This window comes from Phyllobates terribilis, unplaced genomic scaffold (assembly GCF_046119375.1).
Source record: "Phyllobates terribilis strain yellow unplaced genomic scaffold, ASM4611937v1 Scaffold_11__3_contigs__length_659146591, whole genome shotgun sequence".
Lineage (NCBI taxonomy): Eukaryota > Metazoa > Chordata > Amphibia > Anura > Dendrobatidae > Phyllobates > Phyllobates terribilis.
Window position 1 is genome coordinate 389144460 of NW_027362771.1, and position 15410 is coordinate 389159869.

A 15410-nucleotide genomic window follows, 5' to 3' on the forward strand; every position below is an offset into this window, starting at 1 on the left:
GGGACCCCGATACTGGGCAAGTGCTACCCACCATTGACCCACCCAGAGAATGTTACACCGTCTGGTGCTGAGTTGCGATCTCCTGAAGAGTGCGGTCCCAGGGGGTCGGGTGGGCCTGGTCCGAGTGCCATCGCGGACCACGATCTCGCTAGCGCCCCGGCATGAAGAACTCTTAATGTTACCAGTGGGGGCTGCACAGAGACTAAATGGGCTTGAAGTACTCATTGAGCCAGCCCCAGAGAAGTCCTCATTCGCCAAGGCGCATGTGGCCCGGTCTCTGGCGATTGTGAAGAATGGACGGGTGCCAGTCAGATGTATCAACGTTGTAGATGAGGCTGTTACAATTCCAGCTGGGACCATTCTGGCTGAAGTGTTCATGCCAGCCGGGAAGGTGCCTGATAAGACAGTGTTTGAGCTTCGTTCAGATGAACAGTCTTCCTGGACATTCGCGGTTGAAGTAGGCCAGACCGAATCTCCTACCGAAGAATGGAATGGTCGTGTGATCATGGACCAGATGGGAGTGGATCGGGAGAAACTGACCCCCGTGCAATTGGAGCAGCTGAAGAAGGTCTTGTGGGAACATCAAGAGACCTTTTCGTGGCATGCGGAGGATTTCGGTTGTTCCCGGACCATTGAGCATGAGATTCCCACAGGGGATACTCCTCCTATTAGGGAACGTTATCGTCAAATCCCCCCAACACTCTATCAAGAGATGAAGCGCATGGTGGCCAGTATGCTTGACAACCAAGTGATCTGAGAAAGCCAGAGCCCCTGGGCGGCCCCTGTGGTCTTGGTGCGAAAGAAGGATGGGACCCTTCGGTTTTGTGTGGACTATCGCAAATTGAATGCTCACACGGTGAGGGACGCATATCCATTACCTCGCATAGAAGAGTCTCTGTTGGCATTGTGTCTGGCCAAATATCTCTCAACGTTGGATTTAGCAAGTGGCTATTGGCAGGTACCAATGGCCGAAAAAGATCGAGCCAAGACGGCGTTTGTCCTACCAATGGGGCTCTTTGAATTCAACCGGATGCCCTTCAGGCTCACTAACGCCCCGGGAACTTTTCAGCGCCTGATGGAACATTGCTTAGGTGATCTGAATTTTGAATCAGTCCTGATATACCTAGATGACATTGTGGTGTTCGGGGCCTCATTTGAAGACCATCTTGAGAAGTTACGTTAAGTTCTCCGGCGGCTCAGTTGTTATGGCCTAAAAATAAAACCAAAGAAGTGCCAACTGTTACAGAGTCAGATTGAGTATCTAGGTCACGTGGTGACTCCGGATGGGGTTCTGCCCGTGACCAGTAAGGTCATGGTTGTGCAGGAGTGGCCACCCCCCCGTACCCAGTGAGAGGTTCGGGCCTTCTTAGGTTTAGCGGGGTACTATCGGCGATTTGTACCTAAGTTTTCACAAGTAGTAAGTCCCCTGAATGAGCTCTTAAGAGGGACGGCACAAGGCCCCCAAAATCGCCCCATCCCATGGGGACCCCAGCAACGAAAGGCATTTGAGGAGGTGAAGGCCGCCCTAACGAGTGCTCCGTTGTTAGCATATGCCCAGTTCGATTCCCCTTTCCTGTTATATACCGATGGCAGTCTGCATGGGCTGGGGGCGGTACTAGCACAAGTGCAGGATGGTCAGGAGTGAGTAATCGCCTATGGCAGCAGGTCTTTGAGAGACACTGAACGCAACCCGGCTAACTACAGTTCATTTCGCCTAGAGCTACTGGCCCTGGTGTGGGCGATGACGTAATGCTTTGCCGAGTATTTAACGGGAGCTGAGGTGCTGGTCATGACTGATAATAACCCTCTGGCTCATCTAGGAAACGCAAAGCTGGGAGAGTTGGAGCAGCGGTGGGTCGCTCGCCTTGCTAAGTTTAACTATCGAATTAAGCTTCGATCTGGGCGGGAAAATGGAAATGCAGATGCACTCTCAAGGGTGCCTCTTGGGTCCTCGGGGGAAAATGTGGATGACCAGCTTGAGGACACTGAAACCCCTGACTTGGGGCAGGTACCTATCTTCCGAAGTGTGGTACATTCAAGTGGGGTGGTGTCAGGGATGCCGTGTGTTCTGGGGAAAACACCCTGGGATTGGGCGAAGGACCACAACGATTGCTCTGACATTGCACTAGTGCGCAGTTGGGTACAAAAAGGGGTCTGGCCGCGTGCAGAGGAAAAGGCCCAGCTGTCCGTGGAAGGAGTGAAACTACTGTGACAGTGGGATAAGTTGTGCGTGGAACAGGGCCTCTTGTACCATAAGGTGTACCTGCCATCTGAGCTGCAGCACCGGTACCAGCTAGTAATTCCTATGGGGATGGGTCCGGTAGTCGCTCGCGAGGCGCATGAGAAGGGGGCCCACTTTGGGAGTGAAAAGACACTCCAGTGGCTACAGCGAGTCCTCTATTGTCCTGAATTGGGGGAGATGGTGACAGAGGCGTGTCGGCAGTGTTGGGTCTGTGGTCTCAGTAAGAGCCCTGAGCAGCGGGCGCCCACGCAACCTATTAAGACTTCCGCTCCTTTAGAGCTGCTCATGATTGACTGTGTCCTGATAGGATACTCAACGTCTGGGTATTCCTATTGCTTGGTAATGACAGACCACTTCACCAAGTATGCTGTAGCAGTGCCGACAAGAGATCAGACGGCGGAGTCGGCGGCTGAAGCCGTGTGTCGATATTTCATTCAGGTGTTTGGGTGTCCGCAAAGAATACACTCAGATCAAGGGGCATGTTTTCAGGGGGCATTGATGAAGGAGCTGTACCAGCTGTATGGTGTCGCACAGTCGAGAACGACACCTTACCATCCCCAAGATAATGGAGCTTGTGAGCGCTTTAATCGGACTCTATTGCAGATGTTGAGGACGTTGGAGGGTAAACAACAGGTACGCTGGCCTGAGTATCTTCCTGAATTGATGTGGGCCTACAATAATAGAGTGCACAGCACTACTGGCTACTCACCACACATGTTGATGTTCGGGAGGCCAGGGCAGGACAGTGAGGATTTGAGCATGCCAGATCCCTCCTCCAATCCCCCTCGGACCGCATCAGAATGGGTTCGGGAACACTGGCGGCGATTGAGGGTGGTGTGTCAGGTGGTGGGTGATCGACTCAGTCAGGTGACCCATAGGGACACGCGCCCCATGCAAACCGAGCCTTTCTCCCCGGGGGATAGAGTGTTGGTGAGAATCAAATGATGGTTCAGAAAGCTGAGTGAACGGTGGGAGGCGACTCCGTACCTGGTAAAAAAAATGACTGAGCCCTGAGATTCCAGTCTACGAGGTTGAACCGGTGGAGACAGGGGGACCATTCCGTAATCTTCATCGCAACATGCTACAACGGTGCTGGTTTAAAGATGCCGTCCCCATTTCGCCGGAACCACAGGCCGTGTCCCGAGGGGTGGGCATCCCTAATACTCTCGAATTTGATGGGTCTGTCTCCGCCCCAGCTTACTTGCCCCCAGCGACCGATCTGTCCCCGTGTGGAGAGAGTATTGAGAATGTGGTATGTCCTTCGGAGAACGGGGAATCAGGTCAGTTACCTGATCCGTATGATGTGGCACCGGCCGCCACACCTCAGGAGGGAGCAGCCTCATTGGCTCCCGTTCTGCTCCCTCGGGAGCCAAGCCTGTTGGGGTGGGTCTCAGGAGGACTACTCGAGCTACGGCGGGTATACCTCCACAACGCTATGCACAAGACGACTTTGAGTGGGGAGGCGTGTCGAGGACGCCAACCTCTAGTGGGGTGGCATGTGAGAGTGTGAAATGTGATAACAGCAGGAGAGCACTAGGACCCTGTGACTTTTGCCTGGCTGGGCTCAGAGGAGGGGCAGTGCTAGAAACTGTGTGTAGTCTAAGAGCGTCTGATGTGTGAGTCTAGACAGGAAGTCTGTGAAAAGGAGCTGCAATAAGACGCTGTCTTTACACTCTTCTGTGTGCAGTTTGTTTACCCCTATCTCTGTTTAAGGACAAGTGCTGAGCTGGGGAAGCTGTGTGGCTCTGTGGAGTTTTGTGGAAGTCCATGCTGAGTGGATTATAAACTTTGTGCTGAAGGAGTCACGTGTCGAGTGATGAAGGGACTGAGGAATCCATTTCTGTGACTGAGCATGCGGTTGGTGTACAGGATAACAGTGAGAGACTTCGGGAGGAAAGAAGGTTTCTGGTGCCATTTCCACTGAGAGGATATTGACAAGACTTTGTGAAGAGATCTTCCCAGACCTTAACCTGAGGCTACAGGACTAAAGTCCCCGGCGTGTGGGCTCAGCATCGGCCGACAAGACAAGGAATTTTTGCTGTTTTGTGAACTTTGTTTTTGTTTTGGCGCCAAAGTTTTCCGGGACTAGCTGCAGCCACCGTGATTCACAGGCCTATGATAGACTGCATCTGAGGTTAACGGTACCATAACTTTAAGATATCCGGATATCCTGATAATAAGGGTATAAGAGCAATTGATATAGTTTCATGCTTTATTATTGTTCATAGTGGTAGGATTGTATGCAGTGTGCCATCTCAGGGGGTCCCCATAGACCGCCCTCACTAGACTGACACAGTGTTTAGGTAAAATTGTTCCTGATCTCTAGAATAATTCACACAAGCTGGAAACCTTGAGATTGGCACATTGATTTCAGCTTTTGCTGATTGTGTGTATCTAGTAGAGACAGTGTCCCAGGCAGAACCTGAGACTGATTCATTCAATACTGAATTTTAGTCTAATCCCTGTTTTAGTAAAGAAAGTGTTGTTTATTTCTGTCTCTGTCTCAATTTGTGACTCACTGGATCTCTCTCGGACCTCCGGTCATTGCATGCGTTCAAGGGTGGAACGCACGCCACGTGGGCTTGTCCTTCCAGAGCGATGATGCTGGGAGGCGGGACTTCCGGCGGCCAGACCGCACAGGTGCCCGGATGCGGTGGTGAGCCTCCAGGGCACGTTCTGAATGAAAAAAAAAGCAAAAACAAATGGCGACAAGCAGCGGTTGGCGTTGGGGGCGTGGCCTACTCACCCGAATCATGTAAGACCCTTTAAAAGGGTACAACTCAGGCACACACACTCTGACACCATGGAATCCAATCCTACACGGTCAGAAGCCCCTTCAGAGTCCCTGAGCAGTGTGAGTACAGTCTCAGGCCCTTGCCTGGATAATTGAACCCTGTAATTCAGGACAGGTCTTTTATTAGCAAATTTCCTGTGTCCTTTTTTTCTGGATTAGGATAGGGGAGCCCAGAGGTCCGGATCGTCCTCCAAAAAATCAAGAAGATGTGTATCCTGTAACTCTAAGCTTCAGGACTCATATAAAAAGAGGCTGTGTAAAGAATGTATAGCTGAGGTTTTAAAGGAAGAAAAAGCTTCGTTTTTGATGGACATGAGATCTATGATCCGTGAGGAGGTCCAGAACACAGTCTCGAGCCTTTTACCTTCCCATACACAGCCGTCTCCCCAAATAGTTCAACCCTCTCCTCGCCAGAAAAGACCCAGGTGGGAGATGGAAGAGTTGTCTGAGGAAGGAGAATATTTAGACTCCGCATCAGAGCACAGTCTGGAAGAGGATGAGGATCGCTTCTCTGCTACCCTCACAAGAGAGAAAAAATATAACTTCTCTGCAGAACATACGGATGAGCTATTGAAATCCGTTATGCATACTATGAACTTGGAAGACACTCAGGTCTCCCACTCCAGACAAGATAAAATGTTCGCAGGTCTGAGGATTCAGAGAAATAGAGTGTTCCCAGTAAATGAGCATTTAAAAGCAATGATTATGGAGTCAAGAGGACTTGGGAAGCCACAGTAGTCATAATTAAATCTAATATCGCTGCCACTTCAGTGGAAATGATCCATGTGCCTTTGGTTGGACGAGCTGTCAGATCAAATTAGGTCCGACTCCCCTGTATAAATGCTATCAGACTCTCTTCCTATGTTAAAGCTGGCGACACAATTCATGGCTGATGCCTCGGCTGAATCGGTCAGATTTGCAGCTAGATGTAGTGTACTAATACCGCTAGACGGGCAATATGGCTAAAAACGTGGTCGGGTGATAGCCACTCAAAAAATAAGCTGTGCTCAATTCCTTTTTCGGGTACCCGGGTCTTTGGTCACATGTTGGACGAGATCCTAGAGAGAGCGTCCGACAATAGAAAAGGGTTTCCCGAGGATAGGGTTAAGAGATACCAGCCCTTTCGTGGAACCCGTTGCTCCCCTAAACATGATTACAGGGGTAAGGGTAAGACAGGGAGATGGTCTTACAGGAAGGGAGGAAAGGATAGAGCAGATCAGGTCTCCTCTGGAACCCCAGCTAGACCATGATGCCATTGGAGTGGGGGGCAGGCTTCGTTTCATTCGGGACAAGTGGGTACCATTACAAAAAATCAATGGATCCTGCGTTCCTTAGGGGAAGGTTACAAAATAGACTTTTCCCATACTCCTACTCGTTGTTTCCAAATCACTCGTCCTCGCTCCCTCGTAGATCTCAGAAGTCTATGGCAGGATATATTATTATTATGGTGTACGCCTTTTCTCCAGTCCCTCTCATCTCAAGAGTACTAAGGAAAATCCAACAGGAGAGGGGAGCTCTTATCCTGATAGCGCCTTACTGGCCCAAAAAGAGCTGGTTTCCTCTGCTACACCGGATGTCGGTGGATCTCCCATTCAGACTCCCAGCCAGGAAAGATCTTCTGTTGCAGGGTCCTTTATTTCATCCGACATCTAATTCCTCCAGCTGACAGCATGGAACCTGAGAGGCGGATCCTAGCCTCTAAGGGCCTTTCTCATCGACTGATTACAACTCTGCAAGCCTGTAGGAAACCAGTAACGTCAGCCATCTATTCTAGAATCTGGAGACAGTTCTGTAGCTTTGCAGGTGAGTCTGTGGGAAATTTGTCTCGCCCCAATATTCCAAAGATGCTGGATTTCCTCCAACAGGGGTTTGATAAGGGTCTGAGGCCAAATACGTTAGAGGTTCATATCTCAGCTCTAAGTACTTTCTTGGACCACTCCTTAATAGACCATCCATGGATATCAAGGTTCATAAAAGCAACTTCTCGTTTAAGACCTACGATAAGGAGTCTGGTACCGCCGTGGGATCTGAACCTTGTGTTGAGAGCTTTATGCAAGTCTCCCTTTGAACCCCTGGAAGAAACATCAGTAGACCTGCTCTCTATGAAATCAGCCTTTCTTGTGGCAGTTACTACAGCGAAGCGGGTACGTGAGATCCAGGCTCTCTCAGTTCTGGACCCATACCTTAAGATCCTGGAGGACAGATTGGTTCTTAAACTGGATCCTTCCTTTCATCCTAAGGTGGTGTCCAGTACGAACCTGAATCAAGAAATAAATCTGTCATTTTTCTGCCAGTCTCCCAAAAATGAAAAGGAAAAATCCTTCCATACCTTGGATGTCAGGAGGGCAGTTATTCGGTGTATAGAAGTCACAGCCCCCTGGAGGAGAGACTCAACCTTTTTCTGCAATTCTCGGGTGTGAATAAAGGCAAGAAAGCTTCTAAGCCGACTCTAGCAAGGTGGTTAACAAGGACTATCGCCCTCGCATATAAATCAAAGGGGAAGGATCCAACAATTTCCCTTAAAGCTCATTCCGGAGAAAGCAGGAGCTTCAGTAGGCCAAATCTGCCAGGCAGCAACCTGGTCTAGTAGATCAACATTCAGTAAACATTATAATTTAGATGCATCGTTCAGTCAACAATTAGCCTATGGCCGTAAAGTCCTTCAGGCAGTAGTCCCGCCCTAAACGTTCCAATTTTGATTTGGTATGTCTCCTGTCGTGCCGTTATGATGGACGTACTGGTAAAATAGGAATTATTCCTACCGTTAATTACGTTTCCAGGAGTCCATCATAACGGCACCATATTTCCCTCCCCTGCTCTTGACACAAATGTGAATGTAACATTGGTATATGTATATAATAGAGTTGCATCCATCCTTGTTGAAGAGTAGTATAAACACTGAGGGTATGATGAGGGGGGGGGGCTTTTAACCTCTCATGTGTTTCCTGTCCCTGGAGGAACAGAGGACTTAACTCCTGTCGTGCCGTTATGATGGACTCCTAGAAACGTAATTAACGGTAGGAATAATTCCTATTTTTTAATTATTTCATGAATTTCATGAAATATTTAAAAAAAAATTGACGTGGGGCTTCGCCCTATTTTTGTGTCCAGCCAGGTACAACTAAGCAGCTGGAGGCTGGAATCCACAGCACAGGGAGGCCCAAGCTTTCTGCCACCCCCCACTGTGAATTGCAGTCCGCAAGAAGTGCCACCTTCTGGCGCTGTACCCAACTCATCCAGGGCCCTGGTGCGATGGCTCACTGGGTAATAAAGGGGTTAGGGCTAGCTTTGTATTATCAGCTGGCCCTAAGCCCGAAAATCATGGGGTCACGCCAATATTAGACATAACCGCCATGAATTTCTAAGTGAGATATTAAAAAAAAAAACACAACACAGAGAAATAAATTTTTTATTAGAAATAAAACAAAAAAACACTTAGAGACTCCATCTTTATTAAAAAAAAATGATCTTCCGTCCGACATAGTCCAATGGAGTCTTTTCTCTTTTTTCTTTAGATTCTCTACTAGAGATGTAGCTGAGATGTGCGGCTGTGGGAAAGTTGGTGTGAGTTCATGCAGTCAAGCATGAACTCACATGAACCCTCTGAAGGCACCGCGGCTACTTCAAATAAACAGCTGATCAGCATCAGCTGATACCTCAGCTGTTCATTTGAAATAACCGGCGGGAAAGCCGGCAGTGAAAAGACTTCCCAACCGGCTTTCCCGTTCGGTGCTGCACTCCCCGCTCCTCCGCCGCCTCCCATCCCGATCCTAACGATCCTAAGTTAGGACCGGGCGGGGAGCGTACATCAGGGAGCGGGGAGCGCAGCACTGAACGGGAAAGCTGGCGGTGAAGTATTTTCACTGCTGGCTTCCCCGCCCGGGTCCTTTGCTCCCCGCTCCCTGGTGCTGCTCTCCCCGCTCCCTGGTGCTTTTCTCCCTGCCCGATCCTAACTTAGGATCGGGATGGGAGGCGGCGGGAGGAGCGGAAGATCGGGATGGGAGGCTGCGGGGAAGCGAGTATGGGGCTGAGTGATTGTTTAAAAGCCGGCGGTTTTTTACCGCTTTGCACCCATTTCAGCCTTTTCCTCAGCCCCCAGACCGCTTTATAGGCTCCAGCAGACAATTACTCGGCTTACTCACATTTCCCATTGACTTACATTTTCCTTTTTACTTCTAGCGAATAATCACAAGGAAAGTCAGGGAGTAACGAGTAGCCTGAGTACCGTACTATTCGGCGAGTCCCGAATAGTAACGAGTATACTCGCTCATCCCTAATAATAACGTGTAGGGACATAGAATGTACTTTAATTGTAATTACTAATACAGAATTAAAGCGTGTCCACTACTTTAACGTTGATGGCCTATCCGTAGGATACGTTATCAATGTCTGATTGGTGGGGATGTGACCTCCGGCACTCCCGCAGATCAACTGTTCTCGATGTTGGTGGCGGCTGGAACTACTCAGTTGTGGAGCTACACAACGCAGCTCCATCTATTGTACAGTGGCCACTGCCGAGTACTGCACATTCGCCTCCTGTTGAATTGAATAGAGGATGGATGGGCAGTACCCGGCCTTGATCATGATCAGTAGATGAAGCAGCTCCATAACTAAGCAGTTCTGGCCGGCATAGAGAACAGCTGATCAGCGGAGGTGCCGGGCGTCGCACTCCCACCGAACAGACATTGATGACCTATCCTAAGGATAGGCCATCAATGTTAAAGTAGTGGACAACCTATTTAAGTCATGACCCCATGACAATGGCAATAGACAAAAATTTGCACTTGCCAATAAAAAAGCACGATACCATGAAACATCAGTCATTTTCTTAAATCAAAACACTTTACTAAACGATATGATAATATTTATAATTTTGGCGATTTTGCCTGCAGTCTTCACCATCATTCAGCACTAGAGATGAGGGAACCTTTCAAGGTTCGATTCAGTTCTGCTCGCCAAATTTTTGAATATTCGCAGAACAGTTCGCCAAACATATCCGGAGCCCATTGCATTCAATGGGAGGCAAAACCAAACACATACACAACACCTTTAAAGGGGCCCAAAAGCTGCCAAAACAAATCAAATTAGGGACAGACACTAGGAAAAGTGACCTCAATTGATGCACAGTACAAATAGTATAATTATTATTTTTATTTATTATTATAGTGCCATTTATTCCATGGTGCTTTACATGTGAAAAGGGGTATACATAACAAACAACAAGTACAGTAATCTTGAACAAAAACGAGTCACTAATTTGTACAGGAGGAGAGGGGACCCTGCCTGCGAGGGCTCACAATCTACAAGGGATGGGTGAGGATACAGTAGGTGAGGGTAAAGCTGGTCGTGCAGCTGTATGGTGGAGAGAGGGTTATTGCAGGTTGTACGCTTGTCGGAAGAGGTGGGTCTTCAGGTTCCTTTTGAAGGTTTCCACAGTAGGCGAAAGTCTGATATGTTGGTGTAGAGAGTTCCACAGTGTAGGGGAGATGCACAGGACAAATCTTGTATGCGATTGTGGCAAGAGGGGAGTAGAGAAGGAGATCTTGTGAGGATCAGACGTTGCGTGCAGGTAAGTACTGGGAGACTAGGTCACAGATGTATGGAGAAGACTGGAGGTTTTGGATGGCTTTGTATGCCAAAGTTAGGGTTTTGAACTGGAGTCTCTGGGCAATGGGGAGCCAGTGCAGGGACTGGCAGATGGGAGAGGCTGGGGAATACAGGAGTGACAGGTGGATTAGTTGGCCAGCAGAGGTTAAGATAGATTGGAGGGGTGTGAGAGTGTTAGAATGGAGGCCACAGAGCTGGAGCTTGCAGTAGTCATGGCAGGAGATGATGAGGTGGTGCACTATTGTTTTTGCTGATTCATGGTTGAGGAATGTGTGGATCCGGGAGTTTTTTTTAGAGTTGGAGTCGCAGGAAGTGGAAAGGGCTTGGATCTCAGGTTTGAAGAAAAGATCAGAGTAAAGCTGGTGGAATTGGTGAGAGTGGTCAGCCATTGACTTTGATGGATAGGTCAGTAGGGGGGATTGAATGAGATGGTAGAAAGATGATGAATTTTTTTTTATTCATGTTAAATTTTAGAAAGAGAGAAGAAAGATGAAATAGCAGACAGACATTGTAGGATTCTGATTAGTAAGGAGTAGAGAAGAGCGGTGTTCGACTCGAACTGTTCCCCAATCTCAAATTCGAGGTGTTTTGGGCGGTGTTCGAGCCGTTCGGCGAACACGAACGATTTGAAGAAAATTCGGCTGTTCGAGGTTATGTTCGATAACTGTTCGTGCACCAAAATCATAACTGGATTTTTTCTCAGTAATGCTGAAAATTAATGTTAATACGCAGTTTGAGTGTACAGCGGGGCGGGGGGAGGGGCAGGGGATGGATCTCTGCAGGAATAATGAAGAACTCCATTTTTTTTTCTCTTTCCCGCATTTACAGTGGGGAGGTGCAATCTGTCAGCCTATCAGCAGCGCACACACGGAGCGAAGTGCTTTTTTTCACACAAGCAAGGGCATGTGTCATTGGCAGTGTATGTCACATGTCCTTGCCCTATAAGACCCAGCCATTTTCCCCGTCGCCACTATTTTCTCACTGCTGCAGCTGCATGTTAGACGGCACCGCTGTTGCTGTGTGCGCTATACCTTGTTAATTTCAAGCCAATTTTCGCACAAATCTACAGATAGATTGGGAGTAGGGAAGAGTTGTGATTGCAGTCCTTTTAAGGACTAGGTTACATCATTTCCTACGACTTTTATCAGGCAGGTCTGTGCTCTTAAATAGATAGGTTGGGAGTAAAGACTAATTGTAATTGCAGTCCTTTTCAGGACTAAGTTACATCAGTTCCTATCAGTTTTTGCCAGGCAGGTCTGTGCCAGTGCTGTGCAAGTTTTTTCACAGCATTTGGCTAAATCTAGCAAAGCAAATCCTTTTTGGCGTATTGCAGAGTGTGTTAGTCAGTGGAGGAGCCTATCTGTGTTGCAAGCTACACCACCTGTGTATAGAATACCAATTTTTTTACTGCACCTAGTGAAGTAAAACCTTTTGGGCATAGCATCATTCTATTAGTCCATCTATACTAACCTCCACCAGGTTGCAAATTCAATATAATATTTTTCTGCATCGAGCTCTGAAAAAATATTTCGGCTTCTAGCAGTGTGTGGGACTTGTTCTATTAGTCCACCTATACTGACCTCCATCAGGTTGCAAATTCAATATAATTTTTTCTGCATCTAGCTCTGAAAAAATATTTCGGCTTCTAGCAGTGTGTGGGACTTGGTCTATTAGTCCATCTATACTAACCTCCACCAGGATGCAAATTAAAAATAATTTTTTTCTGCATCTAGCTCTGAAAAAATATTTGGGCTTCTAGCAGTGTGTGGGACTTGGTCTATTAGTCCATCTATATTAACCTCCATCAGGTTGCAAATTCAATATAATTTTTTTCTGCATCTAGCTCTGAAAAAATATTTTGGCTTCTAGCAGTGTGTGGGACTTGGTTTATTAGTCAATCTATACTAACCTCCACCAGGTTGCAAATTCAATACAATTTTTTTCTGCATCTAGCTCTGAAAAAATATTTGGGCTTCTAGCAGTGTGTGGGACTTGGTCTATTAGTCCATCTATACTGACCTCCATCAGGTTGCAAATTCAAAATAATTATTTTCTGCATCTAGTTCTGAAAAAATATTTGGGCTTCTAGCAGTGTGTGGGACTTGGTCTATTAGTCCATCTATACTGACCTCCATCAGGTTGCAAATTCAATATAATTTTTTTCTGCATCTTGCTCTGAAAAAATATTTGGGCTTCTAGCAGTGTGTGGGACTTGGTCTATTAGTCAATCTATACTAACCTCCACCTGGTTGCAATTTAAAAATAATTTTTATCTGCATCTAGCTCTGAAAAAATATTTAGGCTTCTAGCAGTGTGTGGGACTTGGTCTATTAGTCCATCTATACTGACCTCCATCAGGTTGCAAATTCAATATAATTTTTTTCTGCATCTAGCTCTGAAAAAATATTTGGGCTTCTAGCAGTGTGTGGGACTTGGTCTATTAGTCCATCTATACTAACCTCCACCAGGTTGCAAATTAAAAATTATTTTTATCTGCATCTAGCTCTGAAAAAATATTTGGGCTTCTAGCAGTGTGTGGGACTTGGTCTATTAGTCCATCTATTCTGACCTCCATCAGGTGTCACGCTGTCTCTGTATACTGGAGGTAGGGGGCCTAAGCTGACCCTAAGCTGGGGCCCTGACTAGTCCCTCAACCTGGAGGTACTGTTAAAGGTACAGAGGTCCAGGCCGCCAGCGTAACCCCTACCTCCTGAGGATCCCTGCACCTAAGTAATCTAGTCCTGAGAAGGACCCCGATCACAACAAAAGGGGACAAGTAATAATATGCCCACACACAGTACTTAGACGAACGAGACAGTACAAGGGAAAAACCAAAACCACCTTGCATACAACAACTACACAACTACAACAGAGGGAACACCAACGGGAAAGGAGATAAATGATAAAGCGAGGAAGGGAAAAAACACTCCAAATGCACTTATCTCAGAAACTCCAAACACCACGATCCGCTCTGTTAGTCTGAATGAAATGCTTTCACCGACACTTCCTAAACAGACCAGCAGGCATTTGAAGGAGTCTAACTACAGCAGTATTGATTGCAGCTGGGCGAGGCTGGACCTCGTCTAGCACAGAGTGAGAGAGAATTAACTCCCTCACTGCCGAAAAACACAAAGCACCAACAAGTCAGCTGCGAGAAGTCAGGCTGTGTACTCGTGATGATCTTCGTGGCGACACACCCGTGACAGTAGTGAAAAAATATTTGGGCTTCTAGCAGTGTGTGGGACTTGGTCTATTAGTGCATCTATACTAACCTCCACCAGGTTGCAAATTAAAAATAATTTTTATCTGCATCTAGCTCTGAAAAAATATTTGGGCTTCTAGCAGTGTGTGGGACTTGGTCTATTAGTCCATCTATACTGACCTCCATCAGGTTGCAAATTCAATATAATTTTTTTCTGCATCTTGCTCTGAAAAAATATTTGGGCTTCTAGCAGTGTGTGGGACTTGGTCTATTAGTCCATCTATACTAACCTCCACCAGGTTGCAAATTCAATATAATTTTTATCTGCATCTAACCCAGCCAATACTTTTGGCCTAATACCACAGTTTGGCCACTCAGCTCTGCTCGGTTCCCATCCATTGTTTTTTTGTGCAAACAACTCCAGAGTTGTGAATTAGTTAAACACCAAAATGAGTGAAAAAAGGCCTGCTGCTGGTGGAAAGGGGATTAGGCGTGTTTGGAAGGGGAAAAAAGGTTGTGTCCGTGGGGTAGGTGTTAAAGCAACAGTAACATCTGCAGAAGAAAGACCATCTTCCAGCCAAACTAAAATGTCTACTTCTTTTAGTGGACAATGTGATAAGATCCCTTTCTTACGGCCACGTCAATCGCTACAAATTCCAGATGAGGCACAAAAACAGCAGGTGCTTCAACGGATATCAAGTGCTCCTTTAAGTGGGCTCTCCTCCACCTCAACTTCAACATCACAAATACTCCAGTCCTCAGAGGTGTCACCCCAATCGCACTTGCTTCCTCACAGCTCCCAAATCTCCAGCTGCCCATCTGAGTATGGAGTAGAACAGATGGTTGAGTCTGCATAGCTGTTTACTCATACTATAGCCTGAGAATCAGAGGTCGGCTCCAGCGCTTCTGTGAATCCAGACGAGGAAATGATCTGCACTGATGCCCAGAATCTTTATGAGTCGGATCCAGGACCAGACGCAGAAGGTTCTGACCATAATGTAGACCCTCGTTCACCAAACTGTAACTCCTGTTGGTGGAGACAATGAGGAAGACGATGATGAGACTCAAATGATTGGAGCGACAACTTTAGTTTTTTGTCAGGGCAGGAACAGGTTGGCTCTGAGGACGACGGGTGTGATAACACACAGGATGATGATGATGAGGTTGGAGATCCCACTTACTGTCAACCCACAGTCAGCCAAGAGATGAGCTCAGCAGAGGAGGTGGAGGAGGATGCTAGTGACGACGAGGTCAGGTAGCGCCTTCTTGGACAGAGATGTAGTACTGGAAGCACGTCAACAACTGCATCCTCAAACACAGCTCTGCCTCTGACCACAAGTCATGGTGGCTCTTCAGGTCGCATGGGTGCTAAGCCTTGCATAGCCTGGGCATTTTTACAGATCGATAAAGATGACCCAACTCGTGTTATCTGTAACATTTGTCAGCAAAAGCTAAGTAGAGGCCAAAAAATACATAGTTTGAGTACTTCATGCATGAACCGGCACATGGACATGAAGCATAAGTTGCAGTGGGAAGCTCACTGTGCTACAATGCTGCCTAGCTGG